The following is a 13,130-nucleotide window of genomic DNA, read 5'->3' as shown; positions in this document are numbered from 1 at the left end:
AATGTCTATTAATCACTGGAACTCAAGCTGTGTATTTATCCCTCAGCAATACACTTAAAAGGTTTCACAGAATCCCAGTAAACCAGAGAGGCAAGGACAACCCACAAAATTGTCTGATCAATGCACATCAGGTAATGTAATACAGTTTTTCAAGGATGAATAAGCAGAAAAAAACCAACACTGATCTCAATATCAAGAATAATGCAGCACAAGGAACAGAGCCTGACTTAGAAGGTGCATTCATTACTTCAGGACAGAGAACTAACTTCAAAAACTAGCAAACTATGAAACCGGCACATATGTAGAGAAAAGACCAAGATGAAATAAAAGTAATTTGAAAAGAAAAGGGAGCAGGGTAAGTTTTTAAAGGAAGCAAAGAAACTAAAAATTTCAATAGCAGAAATAAAGCACAACTGGAGGTAATAAAGTCAAGGCAAATGAGTGATAAGAACAACCATTGGAGAAACTCACACAAAGGGCAGAAATGATAAGCCAGACTAATTATTACAAGTGTTTTCAAGGAATAGAACAGAACTAAAGCAAAATAGCCACAAATATTTCTGCAAGTGGGAAAAAAATAAAAAGAAAAACCAAGTCTGAAGACTGTAAGGAGCTCATTTATCAGGCAACAGCAATGAACATGTACAAAACATGATCTGTCAAAAAATTTCAATAAAAAGGAAAATTCCTACCATGATCAGGCACGGGAAGCTCTGAAACAAATGGATTAATGCAAAATGACAGAGAATATCTACAGAATTTCTAAGGAAATTAAGTGATCTAATAGTTATTAAGTATGTGTTCCAGTTACTAATATAAGCTAAGCCCTGACTGGTGTGGTTCAGTGGGTTGAGCGTCGTCCAGCAAACTGAAAGGTAGCCAGTTCAAATCCCAGGCAGGGCACATGGCTGAGTTGTGGGCAAGGTCCCCAGTTGGGATGCATTCAAGAGGCAACCCACTGATGCTTCTCTCTCACATCAATGTTTCTCTCCCTCTTTCCCCCTTCCTCCCCCTCTAAAAAAATTTTTTTAAGAGGTGTTTAGAACATTTTTTTTTTTTTCTTTTCCTGTCCTCGGATACGAAGGCGGGAGCCACGCCCTAGTAAAAGACAGGGATCCCGTTACATGGCGCGCTCCCAGTACCTCGGCCAACCACGCTTTCGGGGGTGGAGTGGGGATGGGACTCCCCGGCACACAGCCATTCCCGAGAGATACAGCACTTACTTGCCCAATGCACACATGCCTACAGCCACCCCACAGCCGACAAAATGCCACCGAAAATCAGACAAGTGTATGGCAGCGGTCACCACACACTACATCACAGACCAGGGCCATACATTTCAGGAAAAGGTAACAGCTATGAAACGGAAGAACTCCATGCGGACTGCAAACATGGGGAGAAAGAAGCAGACAGTGACAGACGGAGGGAGGAGATAACACTGAGAGACACGGGCAACAAACCCCGCAGTTCTGACCGAACAGCTCAACAGCACCGCGACACACACACTTCCCCACCAGCGCAACAATGACCGCAAACACCCAGCACAGCAGAACTCTGTCCACTCTCTGGGAAACACAAAGAAACGAGCCTGCTTTACCGTGGTGAAACGGTTCTAACAGACATGGCTGTCCTAAAGTCAGTAGGAACTGCACACGTCGTATGGGAGGTCCGCTGCAATGAAACGGGTGCAGAGCGAACCTGACCACAGGCTCCATGAGCCCCACCTGGTCTCCCCAAAACTGTTACGGAGCGAAAGGGGATTCTTTCACGTGGTGCCTTGGTGTAAAACCCAACTAGTGTTGAGGGAAACAGGTCTTACAGTATCCGACCTGGGGAACGCAGGGAGCGCTTCAGCTCAGAGCCCTGCTCTCCCACGGGACCCAGCACACGCCTAGCTCCCCGATAAGGTTAAAGGCCAAAAACGTGCCCAGAAGAGCCCCATACCTTCTCTGTCAGCTCTCTCCTTCAGGATCTCAGGCAAAATGTCCTCCGTCTCCTTATAAAGATCCAGGAAACCATGTGCTTGGCCCTTTCAGAGCAGCATGGAGTTCTCTGCCCTCCTTGCAAACCGCGTGGATCTCCCTAGAACAATTCTAATCACCTTTTTCCCTTGTTGTCAGTGACTATAGTCTTTTAAAATATCTTTTAAATTTACTGAGGGTTTTTTTTTTTGTGATTTAAAGCATAATCCAATTTGGCAAGTGTTCTTTAGAACTCAAAAAGAATTATTTTCTGTTTCCAGGGTACAGTGTTATGTATCTGTTAATTAAACTTTATTCAAATTATCTTGATTTATTATTCCTTATTAATAGTTCTTAATTATATGATTTCATCCTTATTAATTTTTTAATATTAACCTGTCAAAGACTAAGTGGTATCACTGTTTCCCAGAAGCTTGATCTCACACCAGGAATTTTTGTTTTTTCTGTCTGAATACTATCTTCCCTTCATATGTAATGGTTTTGAAGAACATTTTCTTGATCATTCATCTAAAATAGCCTTCAACCTATCCCACTAACTTCTTCCCCTTCTGTATGTTTTTTCAGTCTAATTATATTTTACTGATTATGTGTGTATGTTTTCTTCACAACACTTCCATCTTGTTATTTTTTTCATTTACTTATTGTTTTGTTATTCTATTCAGAGCTTAAAACAAGTAGGTATACAGTAGGTGTATTGGCTGAGTAAGAATGTCAGTTTCAATTCTAGTGATTTCATTTTTTAAAAATTAGTAACTTTTATACAGAAATTTAAGGTTCACAGCAAATTTGAGCAAAAAATAAAGTTCCCACATACTTCGAGCTCTCCCCTCTCCCCACTATCCCATATCATCATCCTGCAATGTGTGATACGTTATGACTGATGAACCAACATTGACACATCATTAACAAAAGTCTGTAGTCTACATTAGGGTTCACTTTTGGAGTTTATAGTCTATAGGTGAGCTTAAGTGTATAATGGCATGTATCCACCATTACGGTATCATTCAGAACAGTTTTCCAAGCCTAAATATCCCCTGTGCTTTACCTCTTTATCCTTCTCCCCTCACTAAAACTCCTGACAACCACTGATGCTTTCACTGTCTTCACAAATTTGCCTTTTCCAGAATGCCATACATTTGGAATCATACAGTATGTAACTTTCTCAACTTGACTTCTTTCACTTAGCAACATACATTTAAGTTTCCTCTGTATCATTTCATGGCTTGATGATTCATTCCTTTTTAGCATGGAGTAATATTCCATTGTCCGAGTGTACCACATTTTGTTTATCCATTCACCTCCAAAAGGATGTCTCAGTTGCTTCCACATTCAGCTGCTATCAACATTTGTGTTTACGTCTTGTGTGGACATGTTTTCAACTGATTTGGGTAAATACCAAGAAACATGATTGCTGGATTGTATGCTAAGAGTATATTTAGCTTTATAAGAAACTGCTAAACCGTATTTCAAAGTGGCTCTTCCATTTTGCTTTCTCAGCAACAGTGAATCAGAGTTCCTGTTGTTAAACATACTCACCAGCATTTGATGTTGTCAAGTGTTTTTGATTTTAGACATTCTAGTAAGTGTGTAGTGGTATCTCATTGCTTTAATTTTTAATTCCCTACTGATGTATGATGTTAAGCCTCTTTTTGAATGCTTCTTTGCCATCTGAAGTATACATCATCTTTGGTGAATTATCTCTTCAGATCTTTTGCCCATTTTTAATTGGGCTGTTCATTTTCCTATTGTTGGTTAAGAGTTCTTTGTGTATTATGAGTAACCATTCTTTATAAAATCAGATTATTTCTTCTGAAAACGTTTTCTCCTCATCTATGGTTTGTGTCTTGTTCTCTTGACTCCAATAATTTTTATCATGCATTTTCACACAGTATTATTTTGCATGTGTAAGTTCTATATGGCTAAATATTTTCACTATGATTCCACTTCAACAGAAATTACTGTCATATTTAATTTTTTAACCTTGTACTTTACTTATCATAGTTCCTCTCTATATTGTCTTTATTCATTTACTTATTATTCAACTTTGTCCTTCCGTGTCATTGTTTTAGTTGTCTCTTTTAAATTATGTGTAATTTATTAATTCAAAATAATTGTTAAAACATTTATGTGCATTGCTATCATAAATTCTGTTGAATGTGATTCTATCATTTTATTTAATGCTTACTGTTTTTTAATGATTACTACTTATTTGATGTAAAATATACATAGCATAAAATTAACATCTTAACCATTTTTTAAGTACACAGTTCTTTAGCATTAAGTACATTTACGTGCTGTATAACCATCACCACCATCTCTAGGACTTTTCCATCTTCTCCAAGTTAACCTCTATACTCATTAAGCACTAATTCTCCATTCCTCCATATCTCAGCCCCTAGTAACCTATCTCTAATCTACTTTCTGTCTCTTATGATTTTGCCTGTTCTAGATGACCCGTTAAGTGGAATTATATAGTATTTGTCTTTTGTGTTTGGCTTATTTCATGTAACATATTTTCAAGGTTCTTCCATGTTGTAGCATTCCTTTGTAAGGCAGACAATGTTCCACTGTGTGTATACACTACATTTTATTTATCCAATTATTTGTTGATGTCTTCTGTTTTTTGCTTATAGGTTATTTGGTTTGGTTTTATCTCAGATACTTGAAAATGTATATATCCTGTTTTTAAAGTCCATTAATTTACAGTTTAAATGAGTTCAAGTATATATCTAAATTTTTTAAAAAGTAAACTTTTCTGATTTGTCAGCCTGAAAAGATTTTACTTTGATTCCCCAAATATCTGAAAACTAGTTTTTTTTCTTGCTTAACCCATCCTCAGTTTATTCCTCTTTCCCTCTCCATGGTGAGCTTGGGACCTCAGAATATAGTCAAGTGTATTCTTGGTAGACATCATGTTTTGAACTTCATCTTCTTTCAGGACTTACCCTGGTAATTACATTCAGTGTCAACACAAATTATTTAGAAACACTTGAGATCTTGCTTCCCAGTAACTGTCATCAGTTTGGCTCAAATAAACTCATAAAAATTCTCAAAAAAATTAAACTTTACTGAGATGGATTCAAGGCACATTGCCATTTTCCTCAATCTTACTCTTTAAACTGATTCATCATGTATGTCAGCTAGCATACATTTTTAGCTAATTAAAAAAATTTTATTTATTCACCTTTTTTAGAGAGGGGCGGGAACATCGATGTGCCAGAGAAACATCAATCTCTTGCCTCTTGCAGGCACCCCAACTGGGGGTGAAACCCAACCCAGGCATGTGGCCTGACCAGGAATCAAACCTGCAACCTTTTGCTTTGCAGGACGATGCCCAAACAAATGAGCCACACAAGTAGGAGCTCAAACACCTCTTGAGTCGACAAGAAAAATCAATCTAGAACTACCAACTATTTGTTTAGTGAATGTTAGAATACCATTCTTGTAAATTACAGAATGTAGCCAAAGCTGTACTCAGAGGTAAATTAAGAGCACTAAATGGTTTCATTATTTTAAAACAAGGAACTAAGAATTTGAGTTTTAAGAAAGGTATAACAAAAATAATGAAAAAAAAAACAGGAAGAGCAAAATAAAGACAAGACTATAAATCAAAATAAATCTTAAAGCCGGTTATTAAAAAGCATTAAGTAGACAAACATTTGGTAAATAAAATCAAGAAAATAACAAAATCCATAATAAAAGATGGAAATACCAGATTTTAATTATAAGAACATATTATATACATCTATATAATAAATTTGAAAACCTTAAAATAACATATTATCTTTGGAAGAAATTATCAAAACTTATCAATAAGATTCTCAAAAGACTACAGAAGTAACTGCGTAAGTTCTGTATACTTTTTAAGCTATATTTCTAGAAGATTATCCTTTTAATAAATTCTGAACACTTGACTAACATGAATGGGGTTTGGTTCCTCATATGCCACTGGTTATCAGCAAATTTATTATATACCTTATTAGTAGTTAAAAAAAAAATCTATTATCTCTTAAGTGTTATAAAAACGTCTGATAAAAATCAGAAATCATTCATATTTTTGGCAGAGTAGGAAGAGAATACAATAAAAAAGAATCTCTCTCTAAAACTAACAGCTGTCATCATTCTTAACTGTAAAAATACCAGAGATGTTCCAAGACAATTATCATCTATTTTATTTAATCATGTCTTTGAGATTTTGTCCAATGTAATAAAGACCTAAAACAGAAATAAATACTGTGACTATTGGAAAGGAGGCAAAAGTTACTATTATTTTCACAGACAATAAAACAGGAAAACAAAAGTAAATACAATTTTATTGAAGTCCATCCGGGAAAATAATAAAAATAACAGTAAACACAAAAATATAGGTACTTCTATGTACTTATCAGAAATAAAATCAGATTCACATTTCTAGTGATAGTACACCTCAAACCTCTCTGAAGGGTCAATTTAAGACTTTTAAATGATATATCTTCTCAATCACTAATTCCACTTCTGCAAAAATATTCTAAGATAGCAATCAGGAACAGAAAGATATTCACCACAGCACTGTTTATATAAAATACTGGAAATAATACAGAAGAATGGGAAATGAGAAAGACCTTAAACAGAAGGCAAAGGGTTAATATCTACAATGTATAAAGTTTGTCTACAGAGACTCCCGGTCAAGATGGAGGCATAGGTAGACATGCTTCCCCTCCTCAAACAGCCATAAGGATTACAACTAACCTCAAAACAAAAAACAACCAAAAGTGACAGAAAATCAAACAGTATGAAAGTTGGATAACCAAGGATTTAAAGAAGAAATACTCATCCAGATGGGTAGAAGGGGCAGAGAGGATGTGGTATGGCAGCCACATGGTGGTGGTTGGCAGAACAGGTAGTTCCACATTTACATGTGGTGGATAAAGGCTGGGAGGGACACCTGGGGAGCAACACCACACCCAGGCCAGATGGGGCAGCCATGGTTCCAGCGCCCAGGGAAAATAAAGCCTCAAAGCTTCTGGCTGTGAAAACCAGTGGAGTTGGGACAGTGGAAGAAACTGCCCATCTATCAAAAGAGTCCATTTAGAGGACCCCCACATTCCTAGAAAGTACGCAAAACCACTCACTCTGGGAACACCACCAAAGCAACAACTAAAGGGGCGCCAGTCCTATATGGAAAGTGGGAGAAGTGCCCGGAAAAGTGGCGAGTGCTGAGCAAGCAGCATTGTTTCCTCTCTGACCCCTCCCCTGCATACAGCACCACAAAGCAGTGAAACTGGATGCCCCAGACTGATGGAATACCTAAAGATCAGGCCCATACCATGTAACAGCCACGTAGTAAAAGAAATATGCCCCAACTGAAGTAACAGGTCAAAACTCCAAAAAAAAGAACTAAGTGAAATCCAGATAGCCAAACTAACAGATGCAGAGTTCAAAACACTTTTGATAAGAATGCTCAGAGAACTCACTGAGTACGGCAAAAACATACAGGAGCAATTGAAGGCTACACTAAAATAAAGAAAAACCCACAGGGAACCAACAGTGAAGGGAAGAAAGCCAGGGTTCAAATCAATAAATTGGAACACAAGGAAGAAATAAACAAACAGTACAGAATGAAGAAACAAGAATTCAAAAAAAACACTGAGAGAATAAGAAGACTCTGGGACATCTCCAAAGGTGCCAAAATCTGAATCATAGAGATGCCAGAAGGAGAAGAGGAAGAGCAAGAAATCGAAAGCTTATGTGAAAAAAGAAAAAAGAAAAATTCCCCAATTTGGCAAAAGAAATAGACATACAAGTCCAGGAAGCACAGAGAGTCCCAGCAAGCTGGACCCAAAGAGGACAACACCAAGACACATCATAATTAAAATGCCAACAGTTGAAGATAAAGAATCTTAAAAGCAGCAAGAGAAAAGATAAGTTACCTACAAAGGAGTTCCCATAAGACTGTCTGCTGATTTTTCAAAAGAAACTTTGCAGGTAAGAAGGGACTGGCAAGCAGTATTCAATGTGATGAAAACCAAGGACCTACAAACAAGACTACTCTATCCAGCAAAGACATCATTCAGAGTGGAAGGGCAGATAAAGTGCTTCCCAGACAAGGTGAAGCTAAAGGAGTTTATCATCACCAAGTCATTATATGAAATGTTAAAGGGACTTATTTAAGAGAGAATAAGATCAAAACTATGAACAGTAAAATGACAACAAACAACTGAATCTAAAAAAAAACAAACTAAGCAAAAAACAGGAGCAGAATCATAGGTATGGAGATCATATGGAGGGTTATCATCAGGGAGGGGGAAGGGGGAGAAACAGGGAAAAGGTACAGGGATTAAGAAACATAATTGGTAGGTACAAAATAGACAGGTATGTTAAGAATAGTACAGGAAATGGAGAAGGGGGGCAAAGGAGAAAAAAATTGGGACAGCTGTAATAGCATAATAAAATATACTTAAAAAAGAGGCTCTACAATACAATAAGGAAGTATAGTTAGACTTTTTAAAATATTTTAGGTTTAAATTCCTTCTTAAGAGAGACGGTAAGGGAGAGAGTAAGAAAGGGAGAGAAACATCCATCAGTTGCCTCCTGCACGCCGCCAACTGGGGACCTGGCCCATGATCCAGACATGTGCTGTGACTGGGATTAAACCAGCCACCCCTTGGTTCATAGGTTGACGCTCAACTCACTGAGCCACATTAGCCAGGTTTAGATAGCCTTTTAGGAAGGCAGTTTGGCATCTACTGAAACTTGAAATGTACATTTAAGAATTTTTTTAATTGAAGTACTTGCATACATACACATGTGTGGAGATGTAAGAAGTTCATTAAGGCTTCAGTTTTAGTTGTTCAAAACTGAAACTAACAAATGAATATAAATAATTAAAGTACAACTATATAATGGAATAGCTCATGACTGTTGAAAGATAAGATACAACTATGTATAGATATGAAAAAATACAAAATAATCCATTTTTAATTTAAAAAATTAAGGTAAAAACTACACACATGGTACTTATTTCTAATTGCTTAAATAAAACAAAATTTTTAACAGTGGTATCTTAAGGAATGGAACTAGAAAGTGAGAAAGGCAGTCTTCACTCTTTACTTTAAATAACTGACTTGCTTGAATTTTTATAATAAGTATGATCCTCTTTTGGAATTTAATTTTAAAATAAGGGAAAAAGCCCTAGTCTGTTATGATAGTTATCCTTGAGGGCTGAAAATAAAGTGATTTTTGTCCTGTTCCTTAATAATTTTCATACTTTCCAAATTATCTATGAGAAACATGCGTATTTTTTAAATATAAGAAGACTGTATTCAAAAAACACCTGTATTATATTTCAGTGGTGAAACTAATTTTTTTCCTGAAAAATAATTTAACACTTATGTTCTCAGAAACTTGGTCTTGAGATTCTAACCTCTTTCAGAAAGCAGTCTTAAATCTAAGTTGGGAGTAGAACATTTGCTGTAGAAGCAATTAAATGTAAAACTTATTTTAGAATGGAATATTAACTGTTTATTAAGCACTTTAACACTGCATTTACTAGGTACTTTACCTGTATTCTCACTGCTCTATAATAAGTAGCCCTATGAAATCTGTATTATATTGTTATTATCCTTCCCATTTTACAGATGAAAAAAAAATCACGTATTGGCCAGGATCAAGTAGGAAGAACCAGGATTTAAACCCAGGTCTCCAGCTCCTAAACACCTGGGATACATGGAATATGGAAGGACTAATGTACCTCAGAGATAACAAGCTAAAAACTCAAATCCTGCATGAGTGTTCAGACTGACTACTGTTAATCTGAAATGAAGAAGTAGCAAAACTCAATTCTGATCACTGAAAAAAACAATTACTATCCCTTCAAGGTAATAGGAGTTATTTTTTCCTTCTCTTTCTCCTACCAAGGTGCAAGAAGGATACAAGGAACAACTCATATGTAAAAGTAACAACACCTCTGATTAGTCTGGAAGTAGGCTTTTGAAAACAAAATTGATCAGAACCTTGAAGCTTTAAACAAGACCCAGTTTCAAATGTTCATCAAAAGTATAAAATGTAGAAAGCCAAAAGAAACCTTATACTTGAATATTAGCATAATCAATTTTAACAGATTAAATATAGGAAGAATTTAACAGCACCTTATTTTATCCTTAGCTATTTAAACAAGTTCTTTCTTTTTAAAAATTGAAAACTTATCCTTAGCTACTTGAACAAGTTCTAAGGTTTCTCTTTTAAAAAGTATAACTGAAAAAGAAATACACACCACTGTTAACCGTGTCTACTTGGAAACTGGCCTATCACAAACATCAAAGAAACATAGGAACCCCTATTCATTTGTTTAGTAGATATACTTCAACTACAAATTCACTGTAACTTTATGAATTTGGTATTAAATGTCACAAAGTCCAGAAGAATAATTCTCTCTTTGAATAATTGGTAAACCAGGAATCAAGATCCTAAGGGAAACAGCATACATAGGCACCCTTCCTTAAGTATCTGCTTACAGAAAGAACTAGCAGAGAAGCTGACATCACACACTAACTTTTACACTCCAACATTCTATACCTGAACCCCTTATGCCAACAAGACTTCTCATTAAGTTGAGGACAACTGACACTAACAAATGATGACAGTATTGAAGTTCAGTACTAAGTCAGAGGTAACAATGGACTGTTCAGTGAAAACACAAAATTCACTGAATTTAGATTGTCTTTCAGCAAAACCTGAAAATGGGTTTAACATTTATTACAGGTCAAAAACATTTTGAGGTTCACTTTTCACAATGTAATCAGTGTTCTCTGTAAATCAGATTGAAAAGCCAAGGATGAAAAAACTGCTTTAAATCAATACCTTAAAATAGGAGCTTTTCACTGATATATATACTTTTTTTCCACATATATATAAAATACAGAAGTATGAGCGTTTTACAAATGCCACAGAGCATCTAGCAAAATTGACAAGTTCTAACCTGCTTTAAAAATAATATTCACTGCCTTCATCCCAATCTAACTTCACTTAATGTTATTCTTTTGGATAATCCTTCAAAAACAAACCCCCCAGAGCAAATTCTTGTACATTTCAATATCCTGCCTACTAATAAGAGCGGAAGAGTCGAACAGAGCAGGGGGAAAAAAGTGACGTGCACAACCTTGATCCAAAACACAGCTCATCGTAGTCTAATTTTAGGCCTAACCATTTTTATTGTCTTCTTACAGAGGTTAAAAAAGAAAACTACAGACCACTTGCAAAGTAGACCTGAGATACTTATGTCAATGGGAGTTGGCATTATTTATGGAGGAAACAAATCACGCTCAATCCTGAGTCCCATTAAAATTAAGATACAAGAAAAAATATAACCCTATAGCAACTGACAATGGCAATTACTTTTAACACTTCAGTTCTTGGATGAACTTTATCTTTAAAGAATTAGTCAAAAGGTTAAGTCCACCGAGAAATTTGTGGGAACGTTGTATGTGTGTGTCCGCGCGCACGGGTGTGTGTTGTTTTGAAGAAAACCAAACATGGTTACAAGTCAGTCTGCACCTAAATTACCTAAAGAAGCAAATAGTCACCTCCTGGTTGAAGATCAAACAAAAATCAAGAGAAGATCCGAAAGTTCTGTTCTTAAGGGCAGGCCCTTAAACACTAGAAAAACTATACATTTTTACGAGTGGGAAATATGGAAGATATTAGCTTTTAGTTTAGAACTAGGACGCGAGACAATATGCCTGAGCAACAAAACTGGGATGAACAGAGGTGGGTAGTAAGGAGGGGCTGGCACTTAGTAAGACAGGCAAAATTCAAGAATAAAAACCAAGAAGGCTGGTCGAACACTGAAGTAAAGGAGAAAAGGAGGAGGTTGAAACGCGAGCGAAGGGAAACCTAGAGAGGGCAGTGCCCGCGGCGCGACCTGGGTCAGAGCAGGGCTGGGTCCAGGAAGAGTCAGACCTCACCGGCCAGCAAGCTTTCCATTTCGGGCAAATGCGGAGAAAAAAACAGCCTTAGGGAGCAGACAATGAGCCACCGCCTGAGCACCCGCGGCTCCAGGCACACAGGTGGCGGCGGCCCCGGCCCAGGAGAGAGCAGGTCCGCTGCCCCGCGCCACTAGTGTCTGCCAGGCCGCGGAGAAGGAAGAAGGAAGCAGAGCTGCGGCCCGCATCCCGGCCAGCCTCCACACTTACCCACGGCGAGGATAGGTCCCCGCCCAGCGAGGTGCCTCCGTACAAGGTCCCAGAGGGCTGCGGAACCGCCCCGGGCAAGCGCGCGGCGCAGGGGAACGAAGGGACGGAAGAGGGAGCGGGACGGGAAGAAGAGCCGGGCTGTAAAACAGCCGCTGCTACCGCTAGGCCGAGCGGCAGCCGAACCCCACGGAAGCCGGGAAGGGAGTGCAGGGAGACTCCGGCAATGGCGACGGCCCGCGCTGGAAGGGAAGCGGAACAACCGCCGCCGCTGCGCGTGGCCACAACCCGGGGGGAGGGTGACGGCCAGGAGCGGGGAGGGGCGGAGCCAGGACACCGCCCCTCCCGGCCCGAAGCCCAGAGCTCCACGGGGCCCTGCCTCCCAATGGGCGGGCTCGCGTGAGGGCCGCTGGGAGTTGTAGTTGAAAATGTCTACAGCGGGTTTATTTTTTTTCGGGTCTGGGCGTGGGCGCGGGGTGGGATAGGCTTTATATTGAGACATCCCGTCCCTCATGTAATTCAGCATAGTCTCCCGTCAGTTCCGTACCAACCAAAGATGCTGACAAGTGACTGCTATCACATGAATCTGCTCCAAGACATTTGTTTCTGGGAAGTTATCCCATTATCCATTTTGCTTTTTACCTACAAACTCTTACATATTTTGCTGCTAAATGAAGTCCCACGTCCCTGCAAATTAAGGCCTCTATGTTTTATCCTCGGAGGAGTTATCAATGTAACCTCTAACACTACAAATATTTGTCTTATACGTACCAGAGACTGTTAGGGCATCAGGGATATAATGGTGGACACGAGTCATTGCCTTATGGAGCTTACAAATATAAAAACAGAATAATAAAAAGTGATATCTGGTGTGAGGAAAAACTGGGGAGATTACTTCGGATGGCTTCACCAGAGAAAGAATCTTTTTCTTTTTTTAAAAATCCTCACTGAGGATGTTTATTGATTTCACACAACCTAGGTA

At 38.3% G+C, this 13,130-nt stretch overlaps 1 protein-coding gene across 1 annotated transcript in view; it reads right to left on the bottom strand.

Moving 5' to 3' along the window:
* PAK2 (p21 (RAC1) activated kinase 2) overlaps positions 1 to 12,294 on the bottom strand; it is a 109,335-nt gene extending 97,041 nt beyond the window's left edge. Inside the window, exon 1 of the mRNA XM_090278327.1 lies at positions 12,152 to 12,294. The gene's annotated coding sequence lies outside the window, so the exon portion shown is untranslated. The remainder of the gene's footprint in view (positions 1 to 12,151) is intronic.
* Positions 12,295 to 13,130: the final 836 nt, after the last annotated feature.

The sequence above is a fragment of the Furipterus horrens genome, unplaced genomic scaffold, assembly GCF_987537825.1.
Source record: "Furipterus horrens unplaced genomic scaffold, mFurHor1.1.pri manual_scaffold_1, whole genome shotgun sequence".
In the NCBI taxonomy this organism is placed as follows: domain Eukaryota; kingdom Metazoa; phylum Chordata; class Mammalia; order Chiroptera; family Furipteridae; genus Furipterus; species Furipterus horrens.
Note: the sequence above shows the minus strand (reverse complement) of the source record. Positions and strands in the feature narration are given on the sequence as shown.